This window comes from Erithacus rubecula (assembly GCF_903797595.1).
Source record: "Erithacus rubecula genome assembly, chromosome: 13".
NCBI classification, from domain to species: Eukaryota; Metazoa; Chordata; class Aves; order Passeriformes; family Muscicapidae; genus Erithacus; species Erithacus rubecula.
Genome location: NC_136665.1, coordinates 10199052 through 10226922, shown reverse-complemented (window position 1 = coordinate 10226922; position 27871 = coordinate 10199052). Strand labels below are relative to the sequence as shown.

Below are 27871 nucleotides of genomic sequence, written 5' to 3'. Positions count from 1 at the left end.
TCACACCTCACCAAGCCCCAGGGTCCCAAACCCTGATGCTTCCCAAGCCCAGTGACACCATTCCTCCTCACGGCTTTCATCAGCAGCTGACGGAATATCTCATTAGCAGAGAGCAGGGCTAATGGGCCATGAAGAATGGCACAGCCCCCATGTGCCACTCTACATCCTTGTGCAAGAAGCACAGTCAATGGTGGTGGTACCAACAGGGACCCTGGAGCAGGAGGGACATCTCTAGAAGGTCCCTCCTGACCCCACTGGGTCCTCAGTGGAAGAGAGCAGCTCTGACAGCCTGGCAGCTCTCAGCCAGACACAGCACACAATTGAAGCCCTGGCTCTGCAGCCCAGGTTCCACTCCTTACCTCTCCTGTCTGCATAAGGTACTCTGCTAGTGCAAACAAACCACAAACAGTGGTACAGGAAGGTCTTTGTTTTTCCTTTGGGGTGAGGTAAAGCTCTGTTTCCATCATCAGGGGAGAAGAAAAAAACCCAAACACCACTACTGAGCCTCACGGGATTCAAACCCACAACCCAGGTGCCCATGTGCAGGAAGTCTCTAGCCCTTAAGCCACAGTAGCCTGATTATTTCTGTTACTGAATTCAGCCATGATCAATCTTCCCAGGCCAGCACCTTCACACAGTGATGTTATCACACAGAGAAAATCTGACAGACCCTTTCACCAGAGGATTCTGCTGAAGATTCTTCTGTCTGCTGAAGATTCTCTCAACCAGGCTGTCCTAGTCCTGTCCTGCTTCAGGGTGGGAGCAGTTTCCTCCTTTCTTCCACTGCTCACTGTTTCACCCTGGGGTAGCTGAGCCACTTGGAGGGCTTCAGATTGGATGATGGAAAGGTGAGAGGCACCAAAAAGGGACATTTCCAGACCTCAAAAAAGGGTGATACAGAGCTCCTGAGTCTGGGGGTGGGGGTCACCCTGACCTCCAGAGAAACTTCATGGGTAGTGGGAAGAAAGGCAGAAATATTCCAGACATCCCATGAGAGAATGATGCACATCCTCAGCTCAGTGGAGGACTGGGTCAACCTATTCATATGCTGCCAGGAGGAAAACTCACAAGAGGGGACAGAAACTTTCCCTTTTTACCCTGCTCATTACAGCCACAGCAATCTGCCGTGCTGGTCTGTGTGTGCAGAATCACAGCACAGCATCCCTGGATGCCTCCAGCTGCAGCACCCACATTAATATCAAATGAAATCATGCTCACAAAGGGTGTTGTGCTCGCCAGCTCCCGAGGAATCTGCTCCTAATGAGCGACTTCAAAGCATTAATGAGCTTGCAAAGCTCTCCTCTTCGTTTACAGAGCTGGATCTCACACACTTGGCATTAAGACAGGGGTCAGCCGTCAGCAGAGGAGAATGCGTGTGCATGTCAGCGAATATAATATATTTGTCATCCTCTAAGAAGCAAAGATTAATCATGCCCTCCCCAAAAGGAAGTTTTTATGCCACATCTGCTCTTCACAGCATGGAGAGAAGGGACCTGCCCCTGAGGATGTCCATGACCCACACTGCTCAGATCCCCAAAGAGCCCAACTTTGAAGTTAACAACCCACCTTAACCCCTTGGGCCCAGGCTGGGAAATGCTCCTTGAATTTGCAGCCCAAGGGATGAATAAAGCAGTGGGATTCTGTTCCAGTGAAGGTTTAATGCATGCAGGAGGGAGGGAGTGCTGTGGATGTGTGAGGGAGCAGGTTTGACTGATGCCTCCTGCTCTCTGGCATCCATCCTGCTCAGGCAGGGAAGGGACATGCTGGCCCAGAACAGCAGGGCTGCACAATGCATCTGCTGCTCCCTCCAGGGGCCATTCTCTCCCAGCCACAACCCCCTCCAAGCCTCCCTGAGCTCACCATCAATCCATGTGCTGAAACAGCCTCCAGTACCTGGCCAACAGCCTGTTTGCACGCTGAGCTGGGACATGGTCACACAATCAAACTGTGGGAAGGGACCAGCCCGAGCACAGACCTGCTGCTGGGCACTGATTGCCTCCTCCCAAAGCCCCTGACACTTCCCAGAGCCCTCTTTCTGTCTGGCATTTCTGCTGATGCAGGGAGGGTTGGATGAGGTACAGGATAATGAGATATGAGCTTGTTCTTGCACCTCTGCTGCCCAACCCTCAGACAATCTCCATGTGCATCCTACAGAGACACTGGAATGGGGACAGCTCAGCTTCTCTGGCCTGGTTCAAACTTACCATGACACATATCCAGGGGGTCACAGGCATAACTTGCCTGTATTTAAACATTCAGCTGCTTCCCAGGGTCTGCCCTGGCTGTGCCTCACCCACAAGGTTGGTTGGCTTCACCTACAAACCTGCACAGAGCCCTGGCTGGGTCTGCAGTCAGCCTTGCCTCTGGCAGGGTTGTAATATCAGCTGAATTACATGTACTGTCTTGGATGTCTCCTGTGCAATCCCAAGCCAGGCTGGCTGTGCCTTGCTTGCAGTGTCCCCATGAAATGTCAGCTTGAAGATGACACAGCTATAGGCTTTCAGAACACATGTTCTGCCAGAGAAAGACAATAATGTCCTGAAGTCAGAGAGGTGTCATCCTTTGGTTCAGAAACACACTGGCAATGTTAACTGGAAAGCTGTTCCTCTCTTCTTCTCCCTCCAAAAGAGATCTTCTGGCACTTGGTGCCTATTCAGTAGGTCTGTGTTTAATTTAAACAGCCTCTGGAGGCAACTCTGTCCCTCATGCTAGTACTGCAGCTGGAGAGAGGGTGATTGGTAATTAATAAAAAAACCCAAAGCCTTAAAGTTAAGAGAAAAGTGGAGTAAAAATGACACTTTGAGGGATTTCAGGCCAAAACTGCTCCATTTTATTAATGTGGAGGCAAAAACATTTTCAGCATCATCGCCTTAGAAACTAGTTGGAAAAGGGGAAAAGTGGGGCAGGGCCCTTCCCCTGCTATGAAAGCAGCTCAGCACAGGGGCTGTGCTCCCTTTGGAGCTCTGTGACCTAAAGTTTGGCAGCCCCACCAGGGTCATCTTAGGTTAAGTGTGAGATGACAGCTTGGTTCCACCTTGTGCCATAGGCTTGGGGGGAAATTTCATGCTGCTTATAGCTTTGTTCATGTAGAAATTAATGGGGAACCTCTTAGCACTTTGTCAGACTTAAAATACACTGCTGGTGTCCCTCGTGTCTGGAAACTACCACATTTTGAGAGTAGCTGGAGTTCATTGGCAAAAAGAAGAGATGAACAGCATTACTATTTAACTGGGCCTCAGTAGGTTTAAGAACAAACAGACAAGCAAGCACAGAAGATCACTCTTGCTCCCTGTCTTCCCTCCCTCTTGAGAGGCAATTCAGGAAACCAAGCCAGCCTTTCTTTGTATTCAGAGGGTTTTTGTTACAGGATGGCTAGAAAAATTCATGTTGTACTGCTATGGGGGAAGGCTTATACTCTGCAGAATTTGACATGATGCCCTGCTGCATGTTGGCACAAATCAGCCCCTGTGGAACTGCAAACCTTATGGTGCTGTGGAGCTCCAGAGGAAGGGTTTTCCATGTAGCTTGCAAATACTGGTGTTTGGCCAGAAAACCAAAGACCACTTACTGTGGGCACACAGACTTGATTAAAAACCAGTGGAGTTGTGCAATTATGGGAGGTTATTTATCCCAGAGGGAAAATACATCTTCTTTTTTATGTAAATTATTTCCAAAAAACCAACAAAACCCCCATCAAACCAAAAGCAGCTACCAGAGCTAAAGTGGTAAGTCACAGACAATAACAGATCTGCCTACATTCTCCTTCTCAGGAATGGTGTCCCAGATGTCTACAATTTTCCACAAGGTATTGCTACTCTAAATTATTCTTCCAGTTATTTTCCACAAATATTTATTGGACAACAGACAGTTTCTCAAAAAGTCAGTCTTGAGGGTTCAAAATAGCCTGGCTTTGCATCATTTTTTCTGCTTTAATTCTGGGTGGGATCCTAAGGAGATGTCAGGAATGAATGGTGATGGTTCAGCATTTCCAAGTCATCAACCCCCCATATTCTTTTATTCCTAAAGATGTTCTGGATAGGATGCACAAGTAGTTCATCAGGACTTTATCTTTTTTCAGTCTGAATTAGATTTTGTGAAAGATACCATCATGGGCATATCTCTTCCTGTTGCTGTTCCATGTGTCCTGCAAACAGAGAAAATGAGTCACAGCTTTACAGAAGGGAAAGCTCAAGAACACATCAGGGATCACAGTGCTGTGGTACTGATGCCTCAGATGCTGAGTGCCCAAACCATGAAGTCATAAAGGGACTTGATGTAAATAAGACATTCCCTGCATGTTCATCTGTTCTCTCCCAATGCAGTAATTCAGCTTTTCTACAGTCACTGCAAAGAAACTTGGCCAATCCTGGCTTAAGACACATGATCCTTCCAGGCCCTCTCTCCATACCTGTATTTCAGCATGTATTGATCACCAGATATGTGTAAACCAGGCTCTATTAAAGTCATTCCAAACTCACACAATAAAAAGTTATGTTACTTACCTTTGGCTGGCTTTTCACATGACAGAGGAGCTAGCTCTGGTAAACAACAGCTCAGAGGGGAACTCCATCCCTTCTGGGACCATAACTTAGGAAATACTGCAGCAGCTCACCTCTGAATCAACCCAGGGTGGAAAACGAGGTGACTGAGTTACACAAGGACAAATACCAGCAGAAGAGGTTCCCATTTGTCAAAAAAGTCTCCTGCGAGTATTGACATACCTTGGACAAAAGTGCTGGAATGAATGGGAAAAACCTTTAGCTCTCCACCAGCAGGATCAGCAGTGCCCATGCTGCCTGTTAGCTCAGCAGGGAGGTGTGCAGGCGACAGATCACATCCCAGATGTCAAGGTGCATCTGCATGAATTCCTAAAATGACATGTGTTCTTTAGCCCCAAGCTTGGCTCCAGGCTAAGAGCTAAATTTGATGTTCTCTGAGGCTAAAACTTCTTCAAAAAACATTCCAGGTTAATTAGGGAAGGGAAATTTTGGCTGCAGTCTGTTCAAGAAGATTGACTTGGGAAATGGTATGAAAGTCGTGGGTTTTTGCAAGAGCAAAGAGAAAGAACAGACTCATTTCTAAAAGCCCTGCACCTAAGAACTTCAGAAAAGTGCAGAACTTGACTGAAATACAATAAAAGGGATTGCCTAAAAGCAGAACATCTCCTTTGGCTCCACGTACCATTTCCCAGAGGCATCACATCGTTCCTGCTGCTCACAAAACAGCTTCTGCCTCCTTTTAATAGTTTTATTTTTAGGCTTCTCATATTTAATTCTCCCTTTTTCCTTATGTAAGGTGCTTGGAAAGGCTGCAGTGTCAAACAATAATTACATCAGAGAAAATTTAGAATCCACAGTGTTAAAATGAGCCTGCTCTTGACAAGTGAATGGATGTAGGAAGTGAGGGGATGCAGTTTTGTCAAGGAGAGCACCCAGCTGGCAGTGTAACAGCATCTCTCGTGGGCTCTCGCCCTGGGGTGTGGGCAGGCTCAGCCTGGAGCACATCAGCTCAAGCTGCATTAGTGTGGGATGAGATGCAGGTGCAGGTTCAGGCAGTGCTGTCAGTGTCTCTCCCCAGGGACAGCCTTGAACTAGGCTTAAAATGCAGTTTTGCCATCCACTTAGCACCCCTGGGTGGGCTGAAGTGTGTGTGCCCATAGCTGCAGCTCCACCTGCTAAGGAGCAGGCATTCCTGGGGCCAGGATGCACCCCCATGACCATAATTAGTCTGCTTACATTAGAGCTGAAAGAAGGAAAAGATCTGTCTGCTTCACCCAATCTGTGTTTCTGAGGATGGGTACCTACCTCAGGCAGCATTCCAATACCTTTATAACTTATTTCCCACCATCTGTGCTGAAGTAACTGGACATATATCTGCTGTGCTAAATTAAATTGTTTTAAAGTTAGAACTCAAACTGACACAATGCTGAATCTTGGACTATGACCAAGTATTGCCACTGCCAGGGTGTTAAGAGAACTCACTGTTGATAATCTCCAAGCACCTGCACTGTGTTTTCCAGAAAATAATCAGATTAGGGTGAATTTGATCTTCCACACATCAAAGCCATGTGGAAAGCACTGATGATGGAGACTGCTGTGTGACCAAAAACCTATGGGAGGACCAGGAAAATATTTTCCTCTCTAAGAGCATCACCTGCTTTACAGTGGATTCCAAGCAGAAATATTAAAATGCTGACAGGTATCAGCTATCTGTCATGCAATGTCTAAAATCAGGTTGTGGAGAAGAGTAGGTGTATAGAGTGAGCTCACACATAGTACATACAAGAAGTTTTCTAGGGATAACAAGTTTATGGAATATATATATTTTTCTCCATATGGGTTCCCAGCTGGACTTCTTTGCCGCCTTGGAAGAGACCAACTTGCTAAAAACATCAATAATGTCAAAATTCAGGATCATCCTAATTAGATGTGACCTTTGAAGGGAGCTGCTAAGGGCTGAGAACTCACCTGCTTCTGTGAGCTCACCCCTGCCTGCTGGGGACACCACGATCACAGGAATTTCTATTTCCATTTGTTGCCTTGTAACTCCTGTTCATGTTACCAAGGAAAAGAGGCTTGTGAGAGAGAAGGATGGGGTGAAGGAGGGCACACCTGTGAAGTTCCACAGCTTCAGATCCACAGTCAATCTTGTGTCTGGCATTTCACACCCTTCATTTTGCTTTTCCTGATCACTTCATTCCCATCAGTTGGCTCCTGCCCTTCCCATCCTTTGCTAGCCATCTCCAAGTGGAACTGGCCACCAGGAGAGGGTACAACACAAGCCAGCTATCCGAAATCACGTGTCTGGTGGCTTCCTGGGAAACTAGAAAAGAAACTTCTGAAGTTAAAAAGAGAGAAAAAAAAAAATTAGTTCTTCAAATTTATGCTAATTGCTTCAACCAAGATTTTTTTTACGCTCAGTTTTCAGAACAGCCACAGTGAAATGAATACTAAGCCCCTCTAAAGTCCTCTGGACATCAAGCACTTCTCTCCAATGACTTCTTTCAGAACTTCTGATCATAAACAACAATCAGACAAACTCTAATATATTTCATTCTTCATTTGCTTCCTTTTCGTTGCACTTTTTTCTGTGTTTGGATTTTTTAAAGCAAGATATATTCTTTCTTCTGGGATTTACAGCCTGAGTTTGTAATCATTAGGCAAAGTAAACCATGTGGAGATTTTTTATGATCTGCTTTAAACATAAAGATTTGGAAAGTAGACAATGAAATTATTATTATTTTGCTGAACAGCTGTGCTAAAGCACATGGGAAAGACTGAAAAGACACTACTATTTGTTTATTTGGCTTTCTACAGCTATGACAAAGCAAATAACAGCTTTGGTCTTGTCCACAATTGAGTTAATTGGTAACACCTCCAATTGTATGTCCTAAAAAACTCCTAATTAGCAGCTAAGCACAGGATAAAGTAGGTAATATGTGTTCATTTGTGTTCCAAGAGGACCAGCCAATACATAACAGTTATCTAAAGATCCAAAAGCATCTGATATAATGTGTACAGTGCAAGAAGGGCTGTGTGTATGTATGTGCCTGTTCTGTCCTGCCCTGTGTCCCTACAGCACCCAGCACAAGGGGCTGGGCTCCCTAATGCATTCTCTACACAACTGGGACCCAATCTGAAAACTACAGAGAGGCTTTTCTGGGAGACTTTTGCTGCCTCCAGCAGTGTCTGGGTCAAGGCCCACTGGGAAATGATTGCCACTGCCTTCCCTGGTTAATTTTAGAGAGCTCCCAAGGAGATTCCTTCTCTTTGCTCTTTCCTTTACTATTCAAGCCCCTCACACTGCAGGAAAGTACTCAGAGCACTGGGGGAAGAAATGGTCCAGATATGAGCAGTGAAGGCACAGGGAAAGTGAATGCAGGTGTGCAAATACCTGCTCTGTAACAAGAATGTTTCTGGGGACAGAAACAGACCTAGGCCATTAATTCAGACACCCAAAGAACACACTGTGAAACACGGGCAGCAGAGGCACAGGGATGAGACAACAGTTTACATCAGAGTGAGCAAGCACAGTCAGAGCCTTTAACCTATGACTGCAATACAAGCCCAGGGTCAGGGGGTCAATCTCTTACCTGTCTGATGATCCCCTAAAATAATTCATGCATCTCAGCCCATCCTTAGTTTGCTAAAAGCCTGCAGCACCAGTCCTTGGCAAGACAGCTGGTGATGCTGGGGAACAACTCACCAACACCAAAGGGCAAGATTGGAAACTCAAGAAAGCAGCAGCTGTGTTTCAGTCCTTAGCAGCATCTGGAACACTTAAGGTTGATGGATAAAAGCAAGAGGCCATAAGACTGACACTCAAAACCTCTAAAAGGACTGCTGGATGCAGAAACAGAGGACAAGACAGTGGCAGAGCATTTTCCTGAAATGCAACATTAGTTCTTCTGTGGAGATGGATGAGGGAGAATTTTTGCAGCAGCTGTCCATGCTGCCTTCCTTCTCCTTTCTTTCTCTAAAGCACTAACATGGATAGGAGTGTCTGGTCATTTCCTCCTGTCTGCCTCTTGAAGGACAATCACCCAAAATTTTGGCAACTCCTGTACAGCTACATCAAGCTGGATATGATCAAGCAGGGAGATGGAGACACACTGCCCAGTCTCTTACCAGTGACTAAGCCCAGCACAGGGATGGGAACACAGCAGTCTTGTACCCAGACTGATGGAGAAAGGCAAAGACAGGACATTCTCCATCAGGGAAAAATCTCTGTGAGATGCAAGTATCTCCCTCCAGCTCTCTTGCCTGGCAGGTGAAACATAACTGGTGCCATAAGGCCAGCAAGTGTCCAACAAAAGCCCTTCTTTTGGTGCTCTCTGCTCTGCTGTTTGCATGGCTCTATGAGGCAGATTGCTATCTCTTATTAACTAAATAAACAAGCAGCAAAAGTTGAGCAAAACGGAAACACACACACACAGCTTGTCTGCAAATAGAGACAAACGCCTCCATCGCATGGCTGCACCCAGCTGTCTGCCTGCTACCTGCTTAAACAGCTCTAATTTCACATTAAGGTCAATGCAATCAGAGCCTCTCCACCCAGCTGGAAAAGCTGGCTAATGAAGCACTCAGGTTTGTGCTGAGTCCACTTCAGTGCATCAGCAGAGCATTTTGAGAGCTGAGGGGTATCCTGGCAGTTCTTCCACAAGGGCGAGTCCCCAGCCCAGACTGTGGGAGAAGGGCTGAGCAGGGGATGCTCTGCAATCACCTGCTGAAATGATGGGGCACTTCCAGCTTTCAGCCAGGGCATTCTCCTGCCTGAACACACTGGAGAGAGAGTGCAGAGAGCAGAGTCCTGCCCAGTTCTGTGCTCCTTTCTTCTGAATACCCCAGACTGGCTCCAATTCTTGCAAATGGTATTTATCCAGGCTATGCATCCCTTTCCTCTATCATTCACATAGCACTCTTGCTTTACCCTGAAACATGCATGGGCTGAGTAAACTGTCTTTATATACTGTCAGAGGGGTTTGACTTTTCACTCTTTTTTCTTTTAGCTTCTCCTTTCCAAACACTAGAGCTCCTGACCAAGTTTTGATGAAGTCCATGAGGGTGACAAATTGTCAGACAATGACCACTTGTATGTAGGAAGCTATTTGACCTGATCTACATTCTCCATGTCGCTCAAGACAAAATTAAAAAAAAAAAAAAACCACAAAACACCCTTAGTCTTTCATGCCTTCAAAGCAACTGTTCTGAGGATAATTTAAAGTATTGAGACATTGATTCACTTAACATTGTTCGCCTGCTTATATGTGGGCAGGCAAAGTCACCCATTATTGGTGATTTATTAGCTGTAGCTGCTTCTTTGATCTTCTCCAACACTGTGCACTCAATATCCTGCTCCCACAAGGCAGCAGGGACAGCAACCCTTCCAAGACTTTCACATTATTGTGACTTACAGCACCCGTCCATGGAATCACCTCCACTAAAGACACTGCTTTTTACTGGATTCAGGGGAATCTTCCAGAGCCCTACAATATATGCAAAACCAGAAGTTATTCTTGGATTGAGAAATTATGATACCAGCACCTCTAAATTGCTTTTAGCGGCTTTCTGTGCTGCCTCGGGCTCAGAAGTGCTTAGTTTGCTGACAAAAAAATCAAAGACTCGTACACATTGGAGATGGAAAAGCCCTGCTAGCTTCAGCTAGTCCATTTCTCCTACCAGGGAGGGAATATTCCCAGCAATCTGTTTTCCCCGCTACTTTGTCTTGTCTATTTTTAAACATCCCATGTAGCAAAAATACATTTAGATTGTCGGGATTTCGGAGCCAAGTTAGCTGTGGCAGTACCAGCTGCAGCCTAACCTGCTTTGTCTGGTGGCAGCAGCTAAATTGCTCTCTGCTGCCTTTGAAGTCAATGGTAAAAGTCTTATTGGCTTCTGTGGGAGCATTCTCAGGCCTTTGGTACGGATGATTGGAGCAAATAGCTATGGAGCACTGATAAGCCATTCTTGCACTATCGCTTCCCAGCCCCTAACTGCATTTTAATAGGCAAGAAATTGTCTCAGCAGCAGTCAGGGTGCAATAACAGCAAAGCCATGTGGAGCATGCAACAGACTGGGTCTGCACAGAAGTGATTCCTGCCATGACCACACAATGTCATAGCCATGGGCCCAAACAGGTTTGGTGAAATAAGTGGTCCAGGGCAAACAGAGGCACCTCTTTGAGCTCTAAAATCCACCAGAGGTCAGTTCTGTTCCTAGATAGCTCCAATGTGTTTTCCCATTTCCCTTTTGCTGTTTCATTTAACATAAGGAATGAAGGGGGCTGGCCACATTAGTGTCCCCCATTACCCATCCATCATGCCTTGACTAGAATTTAGCATAGGTATGGCTATTGTTTTAACCAAAGGATACAAAGAAAGACCAGTTGCTGAATCACAAAAGTTAAGATGTTACCTTATAGAGCTTGACTCACCTTCTCCAGGATAAAACTGCCAGCAGCTACCCCGTGAGATGGCAGTGACACAGCCCCAGTTCAGCTCAGTCCTTTTGCTTTCTCTTTTAATTTCAGTAACAACAGCAGTTAGTGAGAGCCAGGGTTGGATTTAATTTAACCGGTGCTGTGCTCTACTGGGACAACTTCCTCTGCCTCCACATTTCCTGTCTGGAAGTTCTCCCAAAAGGATGGATTAACCAATATATGACCTGTATGGGAAATGCACTTTATTGAAGCTATTTTTCTAGGGTGGAGCTGAGCAGCTGTTTAATAGTACATAGCTGCACTATGTGAGAGACAATAAAAAAACCAAAAAATTAACTGTATTCAGGTACAAACAGGATGTAAGCAGGCAGAGATAATTGTATCTTGCTGTAATTTTTGCCTGTATGCTGAGGGTACTATCCGTGTGTGACAAAGCATGGGGTACCACAGCATAACAGTCAGAACAAAGGAAGGAACTTTCTTGTGCCATAAATAGACTGATTAATACCACCATGGCAAGCCCCAGCATCCTGGCAAGGACCTACATGCTAAAGCTCTGTGGGCATAGACCCCTATACAAAACCTGTTTTTTTTCACATGATGGAAGCAGCAAGTGACATGACCTGTGGGGACAGCTGTGAGGGACACCAAGCACGGTTAAATCCTCTCTTTAATATAAGGTTACAGCAGTCAATAGGGGCAAAAAGTATCCCAGAAACAGTCCCACATTAACTTCATAGCTGTTCCTATCTGTGGGCATCCCAGGTCAGACTCAGCTCTTTGCCTATATCCAGTTGGCTGCTGTGAGCTGCCACTGCCATCCATGGAGCACAGTCCTGGTGATGGCTCCTGTCTCAGGCCATGAAGGACCATCTCTGGGTGGCAGCACAAGGCTGCACAGCCCAGGCAGCCCCAGCATGGCAGATGGAAGCATCCAGAATCTCTTCCAGAAGCCTTGGTAAAGTCCCTGCTTCCCTTCCTTCACATCCCTTCCTCCCCACCATAGCAGGTTAGCAGTGCAATTCAGTTATTGCAAATTTACATTGGGGCTGGAGGCATGAGAAACTGAACAGAGGCTTTAAAACCCACTTTTTTAAAAATTTTATTTTTAATATAAAACCTGACATAAACCACTGGCCAGATTTACCACGAGTTTCCTGTGTGTGCACATGAGTTATATGCACAGTAAGTGTCCCATCATCATGAATTCTGCCAGTGTGCCTCTTTAACAGCACTGATCATAGGGAATTCATTTGGTCTCCATATAGCTGTCACCTGTATTACCAGAGTGATTTCATTCTAATTTAGCATTACTTAATGGTGAAGATAAAGTTAAGTGTTAGACATGTGGGTCTTTTCTTGGCTTCTCTCTCTCTGACACAGCAAGAGTGTGACTGGAGGGTGTTTTATGACCAATAATTCAATAGAGCAGGGAAAAGAAGGAGCAGCAAATATCAACTGCTTGTCAATCATCCACAGACTTTCAGCTCAAATGGTTATACCTGGACCTCTGACCTTTTCTTCTGCCATCTCTGATCCCCATGTTTGTTTGGAGTTCTTTAGGTATTGCAACCACCAAAATATATTTTTAAAGGTTCAGGCTTAGGAAAGCTGCAATGGTTACCCACAAGGAGAGGAAACTGTGGTATAGCAAGCCATACCTAATGGCTGCAGCATAGCAGCCAAATTACAACCAGCCCCATAATCTGGCTGAACACATGAAAATGCTGTGGGGAAATGGAGTGGGTTTCTGACATGTTACACAGCAAAAAGTGATTTGTCTCCCAAGCCCCTGTGCCCCTCCTCTTTTCCTCTGGCTCAGAAAGGTAATCATTCTGTATATATCATGAGCTTGTTTAAACTGGAGATGAAAAGCTACAAAAGTGCAACTTAATTGAACTCTGCATTGTGTTATTACAAATGCTGCCGACCTCACTTGCAGTCCATTATCAGAGAGTTCTGCTGAATGCTTTAATTAAAGACAATAAGGCTAATAAAAAGGCATCATTTTCTTGTCTTCAGCACTGCTGGAGAGTTGGGTCTGATGAGATTATTTCCTGTTAATGCTCCTCTGTTGTTGTTTTTAAATCTTTTTCTCCCCATGGTTTGCAAATACTGTCTGAGCCTGAGTTGTACTAGAATCATTAGGCACAAGAAAAAAAATCAGTTTTGCCTCCAAAATGCTCACTAATATTTGACAAGCAGAGCTCCTCTTTCTGATGGTTTCCAGTACCTTACCCAAAGTATTTCTGCCTTTTGTCAGTCCCAGAGAAGGACAAAGCTTCCCCAGACAGGCACAGGTGCACATAAGGATGTGCTCTGCCTGCAGCACCCATTTGCAGGGAGGACAGAGTGATGACAGTGCCTCTTGCCAGAGGACAGGATCTAGCCCACAGTGAGTACTGCAGCACCTCTCCATAATTAACATGCTTACTAACAGCCCATATGTGCCATCTCTACTTTCATACTGGTGATAGTATTGATGATACAGAGCCAGCAGTGCTTCCAAAGCCAATTAAGGCAGCCTGGCTGGGCTGCTTTGTCTTTCCAGCTTTGGTCCAACAAAGCAGAAGGAAAGGAGGACAACACAGGAAGGCATCAGTGAGGATTATCACAAGGAAGGGGAAGTTTGTAGCCTTAGTGGGGAGAGCTGTGGGGGAGGACTTTACACAAGAGAGATGGAAGGGTTTGCAGTAGGGCAGCTCTGCTCATCTGGCCACAGGGGAATGTGCAGAGGGATAAGTGAGGCAGGATGCTCTTCTGCCTCTGGATTCACAGGGAGGACACACCAGTCCCTGTCTGCATCCCTCAGCCCTCAAGGACATCTGCATTGTCCATCCAATGAGTTCTTGGTCTTTGGCAAATAGCACAAAGTAAGAGTGGGGGGTTACAGAAAGGACAGTGGGAGATGTCCTGGTGCTCCTTGCACGGATGTGTTTGCTGAACTGGCACATCCACCCATCAGCACACAGGCTGAACCCAGCAACTGCTCATCACTGGCCACAAAACAGTTAAAACTTTGCTAGCAATCCAGGCTGTATTTGAACAAGAGACCTAATGGCAATTGGCATTGTAGCCCTGCTGTGAATAAGCCAAACCATCCAGTCCTACTGTGATTAAAAACTCCTTCTTGGATTAAGGAACAAGCAGCCAGATGCTAAGTAACTGAACTTTGCCCCTGCAAGGAGGAGAGCAAAGAATTAACCACTGAGCCAGCCCAGTTTGCCAAGACTTTTATAGGGAAGGAACTTTTACAATTAAATACAGCAAAAGGTTTCTTCCACTGTGAGCCTCTGAACACAGGTTGAAAGAAGCAAAGTCGAACGTGAAAGCCAAGTTAAGGAAGGAAAAAAAAAAAAAAAGTCTTGATCTGAAGGTTGCAGGCTCAAAGTAGCTGGAAACCCCATCAAGTGACTGAATGGGAGCAGCGAGGGGCGGGCAAAGACCACAACTCCTCCCTGGGTAAAGGATAAAGCTGTAATGTGAAGCAGGCTGACCTAGTTACATATTTCTTCTCTGCTCCCATTTCTCTCACTACAGTTGCCAAGCAGGCATGTTGCAAAGAAAATTGTACATGAAGTTGCTACCATCTAAGACAAGACAAGGAGAAAGCAGGAGCTGAGTAGATGGGGGCATCTTGAGCAGAACCATCTCAGGTCTCCTTGAAGGAAAGGCCCTTGACTGTGACCCATCACCCCATCCAAGGTGACTCTCCATCATGTCCTTCCCATCCATCTTTTGTTCATGTGTCGACAGCTGCCTGTCATTTTTGGCACAGTAGGAAATGATCCTCAACCTGGTGACATTTGCAGCTTCATCCTCCTGAGCACATGAGGCACATGCTCATAAAACAAACTCTCTCCATCCTTCTGGTCTGAAGTTCAGGCGAGGGTTTGGGTTAGGAGGGTCCTGCAGCCCCTGCTGCTGGACAGGTGCTGCACAGAACAGATCTGCCCTGGACTACTAAACAGCCAGAAAGTATAGGGTGACATGGTGCTACCCTTTACAAGTGCTGCTGGTTCCCTTAACTCTGATGGAGCTGGGAATCAGGAGGAGAAAGGGTGATGTCTTTCACCCACTCTATGTTTTGACAGTCAGGAGCCCCCTGACAGCTTTAACTCATTCCCAGATGCACTCATGTGCTATTGGAGAGGGGCATCAAGCACAGCTTTATGGCCATGGTGAGGCCCTGATCCTCTCTGCATTGGGGTACAGCATCCTTGCAAATCCAGCCCCCAAATTTTACCTGGATTTTCCCAACATATGGCAGAGCTGCTCTGGCTATGGCACATGGTGGCACACAGGGCACACATCAGGCTGGGCTGGCACAGCTCACACCCTGCTCCTGCAGCAGCCCTGGAGATCAGCAGCCTGCCATGGATCCCAGGGGAGATTGTGACCTTGGGATGGCCAAGGATGCCTGAGCACGCTGAACTCAGGAGTGTCTGCAGACCAGGAATTTGGAGAAGCACACGAGATCTGGGTCCGTTGACTGCAGATCTCCAAAGTATCCACTATTACAGCAGACTGACAATCTTAAACCACAACCCACCAAATGAGATGGGGTGCAGGGAAAGCTCTGCTCTTGTTGAGCAATTAGATCAAGGAGCAGCTTCCAGGAGAGGGAAGAGAAACTACCAAGGGAAGCATTTCCAAAAGATGAACAGACCCTTTGGGGAGGAGACTATTTTGGAACAATCAATGCTAAATGTAGGAGCTTTAATGACTTGTGGGGAGTCTCCAGTCTATAACTTCTAACTGGAAATGAGGGGAAAAGAGCACTGAAATCTTCTGAACCTTTCACCATGCAAAACAACCAATGGTGCTATTTTTGGTTAAGGAGTATTTTTAATATGTGCATGTCTCATTTTCAATGAAAAAATGCCTTGACAGGAAGAACTGGTGGCAATATGAGGAGATTCATGCCCTCAGCCATAGCCACCCCTCCAGCTGAAGCAAGGGATCTCCAGAAAAAGAGTGGTGCAGATGCTGAAGCAGATGCTAAACAAATATGAAGCCAGACAGAGTTCATTTGGTAAACAGTTGCTGTGAACCCGCTTTTCAGCATCACATATTTCCTTAAAGCCTTGCTCCTGCATCATCATCACTTTCAGAATAGGGTGAAAGAATGGGTTTGCCTGTATGTGTGGATTTGTCTCTCCCAAGCAGCTGAGGTGATCCAAGGTCTTGTGGACAACTGGGTAGAGCAATTTTTCCAGTATACCAAGTAAACATTGCTGTTGTGGACATATTTTTCTGTGCCTCAGCTGTTCTGAGGATTCAACACTACAAGAGGGTTTACCCAAAACACAGCCCTTGCACGCCTCAGGTGGGTTCCAAAGCCCAAAACACATCACAGGTACAGTGTCCCACCTAACCTACAGCAAGGTCTGCACTCAGGCTCCTTTGAAAGAGCTGCACAAACACTGTTTGGGGCGAATATCAACTTCAATGGGGCAAACCAAAAGATTTGGACCAAAGAAAACAGTATGATGAATAAACTGAGTACGATTTGCCCCAAATCTCAGCTTTAGGGGGAAGTAAAACAAAGCAACATTCAATGTGGGACAACTACAAATGATTCATTCAATTCTGACAGAAATTTTGTTTAAACTGAGTTATTATTTGACCTCTTTATTTTTTCTAGAAAAGAGGCCCTCTCTCATTTTAAGTGGAAAAGACTATATCAAAATGTAAGTTTAACATGTAAAGGTTTTGTCTCAGAAAGTTTCACCTGGTAAAGACATGTCCTATTCTGAAACCTGCAAATCAACATTTGTGATCTCCCTCCTTCCATCCCTCACCAGAGATATGCACTGACTCCAATCCATGAGCAACTTCCATCCTCGTGTAATTTTACACTAATTGTCAAATTTACTGTGCACTGCACATATTTTACCCATGTCTGCAAGGACCAGATTTTCTGTTGTCCCCATTCATTTCTCTGCCCCTTCTGCTCTCCAGTTCCCCCATCTGCCTTTCTGCTTAGAACTCACACAGACACACAAACATGCCTCTGTTTCATCTGCAACATCTGTACAGCTTGACCAGCTTCCTCAGAAATTTTTAGTACATACAAACTCAACGAATAATGCAAATGAGCCACCACTTAATTATTTCCTCAGCTTGTCACACAAGGAGCAATTTGGAGTGAGGGCCGGAGGTGGTGAGAGAGGCAGCACTGCTGCTCCCCCTGGTCCCACCGACCCACCCTCCAGCTTTCCAGCAAAGGCTCACTTCACAAAATTTAATTACTCTGCTAACATGTCCCATATGCTCTGTGGCAAGCAGGGAAGGCTTTAATTACATCTGCTCTAGACTTGCTGGGGAGCCCTGATTCCCCGTCTCCCAGGGACTCCACAGAGCACCCGTGGGGTTGAGGGTGCTGCCGGAGCCAAAGTGGTGGCTCAGTGCCAGGCCCTGGGTACCAAAACACCCTATTTTTCCTCCTTCTGCCCCTACACACACCCACACATCCACAGATAATGGTAGGGCCACAACAGAGAGGGCTCTACTCTCTGGAGGAAAACAATTCGTCCCTCTTAAAAAATGCCGACCATCACTGCTAATGAACTGATTAACAATCACTGATGATTAGAAAGCCCTTCCACACCATTGCTCATTTGTATGGCACTTGAGAGACATCATCTCTCATTGGAAAGTGGAGGACAAAACCTATCCCCAGCTGGCCTTCCTCTTCCCTCCATCCTCCCACCACTTCAGCACACCATGGAGCTGGCTTTTCCCCTCCTTCCTCCGCCCCATTTTACTTTTCATTTTCACAGCTGCCTCTGCAATTGCTACTTTCATAGCCAGCGGGTGTTGCTGAGGTGGCAGGTAGTCAAAACCATTTTGGGGCGCAATACATCAGGTGGTAGACAAGGAGCAGGCAGGAATTTGTTTGACGTGACATTGTTATGCAAAGATGCTCACGGTTCCCAAGGCTCTTCATGCAACTGGATGGCATTTTCTGGAGACAGAAATCCTGCTTTAGGGGAAGAAGGGCTGGAGGCAGGGGAAATCCTTTCATTCAGGATCGTGTTTTAGTGTGAGAGTAGAATATCTATTGTTGTCCCTACACTTCTAATGTGGTTTGTGGCTTTTATGATCCAGCCTGTAATCTGTTCCACATCTTACACTGCCTTGAATTTGATCGAGCCACATCTGAATTGTGATAGACTGCTCTGCTGACTGCCTTGGAGTGAGCCATCTCCCACCAGCCACAGCTAGTGTTTTGAACAAGGGCCAGTCATTATTGTTTGCAAACTCTTCAAGCAGAGGGGCAATTTCCAAGAATATTGTGGGTAGGAGAAATTCCACAGAAGATGCCTTTGATCTGAACTTTCCAAGTGTGGGGTATGAGTGTACACATCCACACAATTTGTTCAGCAAACTCCCTGTGCATCCTCCATCAAAGATGCAGCTGCAGGGTCATGACTTGAAGCAGGAATAGCACTGCTTTCCCAAGGACCAAGGATTGCACCAGGGACATTCACGGGCAGTGGATTTCCAAGCCCCATTGCAGCCATTTGCAGCATCCATCAGTTCTCCTGCTGCAGCAGGGCATCCCTGATCCAGCCAAACTCCAGCCACGTTTGGCAGCCACAGAGAGGTGCAGGCAATGATGTGCTGAGCAGTGGGAGAAGAGGAGGGTAGGAAGCCTTTCCTGAGCTGCATTCTTTGCCTGCTTGCATGAACTGCTCTGTTTGAAGAACAGTGCTTAGTCCACATTTTCCAATTGTTTGTGTTCCTATGGAGACATGGCAAGCTTCATGGGAGCTTGCTTTTCCCCCTGCACTAAGTGGAGTCTTGTCCCATGAGCAAGCTCCAGAGCTATGAGAGCAAGGCTCGTGGCTTGTGGCATCAACTCCCATCCTCCCTGTCCCTCTCCACTCTGGAGCTGCTACACAGAGCATGAAATGAGCACCTGCTCAAGCTCCACATCACTGATTTCTCCTGTGAAAGAGAGATAATCCACAAAGCACTTGGTGGAAGGGTGGCACAAAGCATTCCCTTTCAGGAGATATTCATCTAATGCCCTTCTTTCTCCACCTGAGGTCCCAGAGAGGTCTGTCACATGGAATATTCCTTCAGGAGAACACTGAGTCTACTCCCTCCCTTTCCCAAGAGTACCTAAACTGTGTTAAGGTTATCCAGGTTCCATGCCAAGGAATGGACAAGTGGCTGGTCCAGCTCCACTCTAAGATTTGCATAGAAGCCAGTTCCTTTTCCAGGACCATCGTTATTTCTTTTTAACCTAGAGCCTAAAATTACCACTACTTAAGCTGAGGAAATGGAAGGGAAGAGGAGTGGAGGAAAAGAAAAGGGAATAAAGGGAACAGACAGAGAGTGAAGCCAGCACTTGGGACATCACAGCAAGAAAAGGTCAGGCTGCACTTTTGAATGGCTCATCCCCCTTTTTAGGTTCATGGTAATGGGAGATCCTGCCCTTTTCTGTTTTATGCATTTCAGTAGCATCACTGTCCTTAGGGTGAATCAAATTGATTTAGTCCAGTCCCCCAGTTCAATTTCTAGGGCTGCTCATCCAGGACTCCCTAATCTGTGAACAGGATTTCATTGTGGCTGGGCAATCCTGATCCTTCAATTTATGGCTTGGTATTAAATTGGGCTGCAGTGATGCAGGTCCACTTAGATTATGTGTCTGAAAGATCAGGCAACTGTAGCTCAAGCAGTGGGGATATGGAGGAATTCTTGTGGAAGTGAGTCTCCCTCCCTGAGTAAGATAATCCTGTGACACCTTGTCTGTGTGGTACAAAGAGCTGTGGTTTTGAGGTCAGGATGAAATCTCATTCAGGAGGAAAAAGAAATAAATTAACATGGAAAGCTGGTTTGCAATTAAAAGAAGCATTTCTTTCTAAAGTCCCTGTTCCTCACTTGTAACAATGAAATGAGCTGAGCAGCTGGAGTTGTTTCAACCTTCAAGTCTGTTTTTCCATTTTGCAGGGCAGGAACTTGTGCAAAAATATCTTACAGGTTTGTTGGGGTTTTTTTTTTCCATTCCTGGGGGGGGAGGCACACAATACAAAACCACCTAATTATAGAAGCAATGTTTGGAAATAGAAATCTCAAATCCACTGTTTTGGCCTTAAACCAGAGCTTATCACTTCCAGGCATAAAGAGATGCTGCAGCCATTGCTTAGACATACTGGACTAACCCTGATTGATGCTGGAAGCTGGGTGGGCAGGTCTGAGCTATGATAAAATAATTTGTCTCCTTCCTGTCTCAGAGCAGAGCATGTCTCTCAAGTATATATTTTAAGAACAACCTGGACTACATAAGCTTGGCTTTTGGCAGGAACCAACCTGACAGTCCTACAGTAGTGCATTTTGTCCATGACCTCAAAGCACTGAGCAAGACACTCCAGCCAAATAGGGCTGGTAAACTTTTTAATCCTAAATATCTGAGACAACTGGGGGGCTGCCCAGCAGCTTGCCAGAGCAATATCATCTGCTGCTGTGAGATGTGTGCCCTGAGGCAGAGCAAGAAAGCACGAGGAGATGCTCAGGAGTGCAGAGCCAGCTGGGGCATTCTGCTTGGGAACATGCAGTCTGATCCCTGCTGCCGTTTAGGCACAGCTCCTAGGCTGAGCCAACTTTCAGAAGGTGTCCAGGGACCCAAGACAAAGCCTGGAAGTAACTTCACAAAGGATCTGCCTGGACAATGGGGCCCCTTCCAGTGGAGCTGCCTGCCCACCAGCCTCCCTGGAGCTGACCCACAGCACAGCTGTGCCCAGGCACCTTCCCCTCCTCCTGGGTAATTTCCTAGGCCCTCTATTGTTTCAGGGAAACACGTACTTGGCAGCTCATGTTTTCCTAACCAGCAGCCAGCAAGGAAGGAAACAGCATTTTTCCTAAAGAGTCTTTCTCCACTATGTCATCAGGTAAATATCCAGGGTGTGTTTCCTCACCCTTAATATGCACACAGAGGGGGTAGAAGGGCTTGCAACAGGCTTCAGGGATCCAGTATGTTGGGACAGCAGAGGCAAAGCAGCTTCAGGGTCACTGAAGAAGTACAGGGCTCCCTGAGCACCAGGTCAGCCCAGGCAGAGCTGCACAACCCCAGCAAACATCCCCAGCCCTGCACCTCTGCTCTGCCTGTGAAACCAAGGGGGGCTCTGGGAAGGAGGGCTCTGTGGGGCACAGAGTCCCTCCCAGGTTGGAGATGAGCACCCCCAGGCTCACCCCAGCCCCCTTGGCAGTGAGTGAGGGGCAGCCTGTGCCTTGTGCCCCCTTCCTGTGCCCTATCGACTGGACACCACTGTTCTGCCTTCTGGACACAATCAATAAGTAAAGACAGGCACTACTGTTAAATTATCCCACCAGCCTCCTGGTGATCTAATAGACTCTCCAGTAAGGTCTTATTAAATTCCAAGCCAAACTGCATCCAGTTACAGTAATTACTGAATATTTAGGAAACAGCAATTGGCTATTTAGAGCACACTAAAAAATATCACGGAAAATTTCATGCTCTTTAATTACTGTGCAACCTATCTTTTCAGTGACACCCTCCAACCTGGATTTATGTGTTCATTTGCATCTGCTCTTCTATGTTTCAGCATTTTAGAAAAGAAGATATATTAAAAATTAAAATTAAAAAAAAAGAAATTGAGAGCATTTCTCCTGTTGAGGGTTGGGACCTGCAGGTAGAGAAAATCCTAATGAAAGCAGGTGCTGTGCCAGCTTTCCCTATCCCTGTGTGGAAATCCCAAACGCTGCAGTCCATCACTGCAGCTTTCCACAACAGCTCCAAACCCAGCCCTGTCCCTCTGCACGCTCAGCCGTGACCTCCACCGCCCCCATCACTCCCACCCTAGGGCTCAAATGCTAAAAAAAAAAAAGCTAAGTGAAGCAAGCCATGCCTTTGCTGACCGATGTGCATCCTCAGGAAGTAGGGCAGCACCTGCCTGGAGCTCCTTTCCCTGCAGGCAGCCGAGCGCGGTGCTCTGCGCCCTCCGTGAGCCGTAACCCCAGCTGTGCTCTCAGCCCGCTCCCTGCCTTATTAGCACCGAGCTGCAGCCTTATTTAACACACTTCAATTTAGAGTGGAATGGATATTTCTTACTTCAGAAAGTCTCACCTGCCTCTCAAATGGCTCCTGGCACGCTGCCCGTTCTCGCTCGCGCTCTGCCTGTAACAAGGCGAGCCTCATTCCTCTCGAATGGAGAAGAGCTGGCAGGGCTTGATTGAAAGTTTGGATTCCTTCCCCCTCCCCATCCACTTAGATGCCACAAGAGCCCCCAAATCTGTATAGCCTTCTTATTGCCAGGAAAGCAAAGCTTTTGCCAACACATCTCCCAGGCTCCTCATCACAGAAAGTGAAGTTAAAACATCTAATGGAGGCACCAACAAAGATTGGCACGAAAAAGAAAGAGGGGGAAGATGAGCACTGTTTGCAGAGCTTGCCTGGCCTCCTGCTACCCCTGCTCCCATCTTTTCTTTCTTCACTGTTGTATCCTCAGAACATCCAAGCACAAGGTAGAAATATCTAACAAGTAATTTTTTTTTTTCTTTCCCATCCCCAACCGCACTCTTTCTGCAGGCAGCTTGAAATGCAGAGATCCAAGAGAAAGGAGCATATCTCACAGCTCCCACTTTCCTAACAAGACCTCATTATGGTGCAGGAAAAACTTGACCCCATCAGAAGTGTCAGGCAGAGGCACCATGTTTATTTCTCACATAGTCCCCTTCACCTGAAACTTGGCGGGTGCTGCAGGGAGGTTATTCTTTCTTCCTTTGATTGTGATGAGGAGTAAGCTTTTCTTTTTTTAACAAAGCTATTTTAAAATAGATGTTTAACTCTGTGCTATTTTAAATGATGCATAGAAAAAAAGCCCACAGCAGAGCTGCAGTTGGGCACAAAGACCGAATGAACAGAAGCCCATGTGCTCCTAACTGTGAACAGTGAAAGGAATACACAGATGACTGCCTTGAAGAAAATGGCCCTGTGTGGGCCAGATGATGGTCATTCAGCTGGGAACAGGTACCAACCTGCCAGAGGCTTCCCCAGCTTACCTTTGCAGATCAGTGAATTTACCCATGGTTGTCTCCTAGCACTGTGAACTACATCTCTGCAAAGTGAGGAGTGAGATGGAGGAAGGCTCCAGGCTGCTGGGTGCTGTGGTCACCATGTTTCTGGTCATCCTTTGTGCTGGTGGTCATGCTGCAAGTTGAGTGAAAGTCCATCCATAGCTGAGAAGAATTAGAAAAACACAATGCATGTCATCCAGGAAACAGACTTCCATCTACATCCCCAACAGAAGCAAGGTAGGAGCCACTAGATATCAACAGGTCCAGGGACTCAGCTTGGATTTGCACTGTGATACAGAGGCAAGAGAGTGGCCAAAGTTTGATGGGCTTTTATTATTTTGGTACATTGGAGATTATAACCCTCTGAAGTTACAAAACCATATAGTCAGTGTTTATCTCTGGTGTTCGATCACCACAAAGTTGGTCATGCTCAGCAAATATGTTTTCTGATAATCAGCTGGCATTTACTTTATAGACATCTGTGTTATTAAACACACAGAGAGAGGGGATTTAGGGATTGTAACAGCAAAAAGACTTGTTCAGTCTATAAAGCATCACGTGCATTTTTCTAGCTGTTCCATCATGATGTGTTACTGTGGGTCAAACCTTCACCCAGCCCAGAGAGCCCTGCATCTCCCAAAACTCCCTCCCCTCAAGTAAAGTCTTCTGCATGGTAAAGGCATCCCATACCTCCAGCTGCATCGATGCTGCTGTCTGGCACTGAATTATTTAGTTTCCTTTCACTGTGAATGGAAATGATCTGCAGTTTAAATGGGATAAAGAGAAGTTTGAATCAAAGGCACCTTAACTCAGTCAAACACACATTGGAGACTTCTTTGGCTGTGACTGTCAGGGGTAATAACCACAGCTCTGATCAAACAAAAGGCCCTTCAGACCCACTTAGTCCCTGGAATCGGCAGGTTCACATCTCCTCTTCCAGCTGTCGGGAGGAAAGTGTTTAAAGGAGTTGAGTCAGAGGGAAAAGAGGATGTTGGGCTGTGGAACATGAACAACTTTGCTGTAGATTGGGGGCTGATTTAATGCTGGGCTTTCTCAACACCCAAACACTTTGTCATGCAGGCTGGCAATGCTCTCCATTTCCTGCTGTCCTGGCAGGAGAGGAGGGTCAGTGTCAGCAGCACTCATGTTGGGTAATTCATACGGAAGTGCAGAGCTATTGCTGCTGTCACTGCCACTCAGATGCCAGCTTTCTCATTTCCTGAACCAATTCTGCTCAAAACCCACTAACCATCTCTGACCACTCCTCCCCTGCACACCTGAACCCAGCAGCAGCTCTGCTCTCTACCCATAGCCAAGTCCTCCCACCTGTCTCCCCATCCAGGACTTCTCTCCCCATCTCCTCTGTGCTGCCAGCACCTGGACCTCTGCAGATATCAGACTTCCATGGATGGCAACATCCCTCTCCAGATCACAAGGTGATGGAGAGCACTGATTAGGTGTCCTCATGGTATGACAAGAAGGATGGCACAGAGCTGCAGGCAAATAAGGGATCTCCTAATGGTCATTGCAGAGATCTGGTCAGTGGAGAGCCTGAGGTTAAACTGAAATCTGTCAGAGTTTGGAGAATGAGGGATTCTGCTGTCTGCCCTGTCCCTGCTTCATTGCTCCCCAGCCCTGTTCTCCCCACAGGAAAATTCTCCCCTCCTATGCTGCCCTGTGAGCTGCCCCCAGTTTGGAATGCTTCCCTCAGGGGATTCCATTGGAGTGAAGCAGAGGGATGCTCTGGCATCACAAAGCCAGGCTCTGCCAGCACCAGCATCACACCACAGCTCATCCTTCCCCCCGCTGCCCCTGCCACTCCCCACCCCCCAAGTTGCTAGCATTAAAAGGATTATGGAACAAAAAGATGAGAGAGAAGGGATTAGAGGGAATTATCAGCCTTGATCCTCCCCTAATTAATTACTGGTCAGACATATGAAAGGCTGGCTGCAGCATACCCCACAACAGTGAAGAAGGAATGACACGTGCAGCTGGAAAGGCTTTGGTAAATACCAACTCTTATTTGCTGATGCAACTTTCTTCCCAGAAAAGGCTCATTTAGAGAGCAGTACCTAGACATGGCTGCTGCTATCATCTGTGCAGTTTGTGTTTCTCTTCATTCTCACCTTTTTCCTCTTTCTACTGCTTGCACTCTCTTGAGTGATTTGCAGCCAAGGCTGCTCTGCCCAAACTCTGGCACTGGCTCCACAGGGCATCCTCCTTCCTCAGCAGGCTGGGAAAGCTGATGCTTACCTGGCTGACTGGGAATGCCTGGTTTTCTTGTGTGAGCCTGGGCTGACTAATCAAAAGGTATTTTTCTTAAAATTCTTATGGATTGAGGCAATCATTACAACAATCAGAGCAATCCTGCAAGGAGGGGAAAGAGGCGGCATATCATTTCAGCTCTGCTCTCTAGAGGAAGAGATAATAGAAGACCTATTTTTCTGTATTTCCTGGTCTGAAAGGAAACGTTGTTCTCATCCCTCCCTTCCACTATTTACTGGGAACTGGCCAACTTCTATGTTATTTTTTAATTCTCAAAGTTACATCCCAGTAAATAAAAACTAAACTAATGGCTACCCTTTGCACATTGTGCTTTACATGCTTTCCAGGATCCAACCCCTGTAGCAAGAAAGATACACCCTATACTGAAAGATTGGTTTCTCCAGTCACAGTCATTTTTCCTGAGAACATAGGTCCATCTATTCCTATAGGTTTGCTGTACCTGTTCCCACCTCCTTCCCTGAGAGAGCAGCTCTTTCACAGGGTCATGGTGCCACCTGAGCAGAGTTAATCCCAACTGATTCATGGTTCCTGACTAGGCTCATGTGCTTCCTTACTCAACTCCATATCTTGAATAAGGGTGGCCATGATTCTGGGGTGCCCAGCCTTCCTCAGACAACCTCCATGCCCTGATATCTCACAAGTAGACTTTAAATCTCACTGAAGCTCTCTGATAGAGCACCCAGAGTCCCAAGAAAGTCAGATGTTTCCAAGTCACCTGTGAGTGAAGTGGTTGTTTCCTGCCCTTACTCCCCTCTACACCATCAGCATCCGCCAGCACCCTGGTCTTGGTTCCTCACCCAGCAGAGCATCGCCAACCTGATGGGTGATTTAGGTCTGGCTTGGGAAGTGTAAGTTCTCTGTTTGCAAGAACTACACAGCTCAGCAGCCCTGGATTGGCCAGTGCTCTGCCTTTGGGCTCAAAGAGGCTGTGCAGTCACAGAAGGCTTCAAAGTGAAAGGAACTTGCAGGATGTGGCTGAAGATCATCTCTTTTTGCATCACACCTGTCCCACGCACTTTCCCTAACTGCAGGATCATTCCCAAAAGAGTCACAGCCAGAACACTACATCAAGTTTCCTTTCATGACCCACAAAGCCTTTCAGTGGAGAACTCAGACAAGACTTTTGCACCAGCTCCAAGATCCCCCAGCTCTGTCCCCATTGCCTATTTTTTCCCTCTCTCTTTTAACCTGAACAACTCTGCAGCAACCTCAAATCAATAAAACAAAGAAAGGCAAGGCAAGCTGCCACTAAACACGACCTGCTTCAAAAAGATCAGCTAGAATTATTTGCTGCTACACAACAAATTTCTGCCTGCTCAGTCCCCTGGTTGCTGTGCTAGAGATGCCCAAGATGGAGCAGGATGCAGAGGTGGAGGGAGCAGCCAGCATCCCCTTCCTCACTGCACAGAGCAGTTGGCTCTGCTGCAGCTGCAGTTTGCACCATTTGTTGATGTAAGTGATGAAGCAGGGATGGCCACAGCCCTTCCCTTGCTTCTGGAGCTGAGAAACCCCAGTGGGGGAGCCCAGGGACCTTCCTTCTGCACCCAGCTGAGAGTTTATCAAAGGGCATCCCCCAGCTGCTGGGACAGGCAGGCAGCTCTGCACGTGAGCTCTGCTTCTGCCCAGAGGACAGAGGCTCCTCTCTGCTCTGCACAGAAAAGGTTAAGGGAAAGCAACATTTCTGAGAAATACCAGCATGCTGCTTCTGACAAATGCAGAAATTGGAGGTGCTATGGAATGCAGATGTATGTAAACACTCTTGAAATTATCCTGTCCCTCCTGCATAATGTGGCCTCCAGCCTCTGAGCACTCTGTGAGGCCAAGCCACTTCAGACCCATGTAAATCAGGGGAAAGATGTTGAAAGGTACCAGGCAAGAGGGGGAACAGAATGAGGGAAGAAGACACCTCATCATTAAGTTAAAGATGGTCCTGCTTGGCAGCAGGACACCCTGGCTTTGGGATTGGAATCAGTGGGAGCATCCTGCTTCCCTGCTCTGCCTGCAAACACCTTTAACCCTCAATCTCTGACCACTTTACAGGGGCTGGGAAGGTGAATGCCACGTTACAGGTATTGAGCCAATTGTCCCAAGATCACACCACAGACCCTGGAAACAGAAGCCAGGAGTCCTGACTCCCTCATCCTTGTCCTAACCACTCCATCTGTGCCCTCCGTAGCTGTTGCCATGGAGATAATTTCAGTGCCACCCATTCCTTACCAGGACATCACTGAAATGGTCTAGCAAAAGCAATACATAAGCCCTCAAGAAAAAAAATCCTTCCATGTTCCTGCTTCCATGGTGAGCTGCAGCAGGGCTGGGGCAGAGGTGAATAGCTTTCAAGGCTTTCTCCACATGAGAGCCCCTTTTTAATATCAAGCTCACATATTTTCTATTTACCTACTGCCAGCTGCACCTGCCCTGATCCCAGCCATAAGCCTCAGCAGAAGTTAATCTCCCCATCCTCACATTGCACCTGCAAAGCCTCAACTCCACTTTTCATAATGGTCTGTATGAGCAGATCTCTTTCATTAATCCCCCACCTTGCTCTGGCCCCAGGAGAGCTCAGCACCAGCCATCTCCCCTGTTCCAGCACTTCAAG

General features: G+C 46.7%; 2 long non-coding RNA genes across 2 annotated transcripts; one reads left to right on the top strand and one right to left on the bottom strand.

Moving 5' to 3' along the window:
• Positions 1-22644: 22644 nt before the first annotated feature.
• On the bottom strand, positions 22645-23907 carry LOC306807556. Its single transcript, XR_013775745.1, has 3 exons — positions 23677-23907; positions 22972-23119; positions 22645-22851 (listed from the first exon to the last, which is right to left on the bottom strand). It is a non-coding gene; the product is annotated as an uncharacterized lncRNA (long non-coding RNA).
• Positions 23908-24832: 925 nt separating this feature from the next.
• On the top strand, positions 24833-25565 carry LOC306807557. Its single transcript, XR_013775746.1, has 2 exons — positions 24833-24991; positions 25327-25565. It is a non-coding gene; the product is annotated as an uncharacterized lncRNA (long non-coding RNA).
• Positions 25566-27871: the final 2306 nt, after the last annotated feature.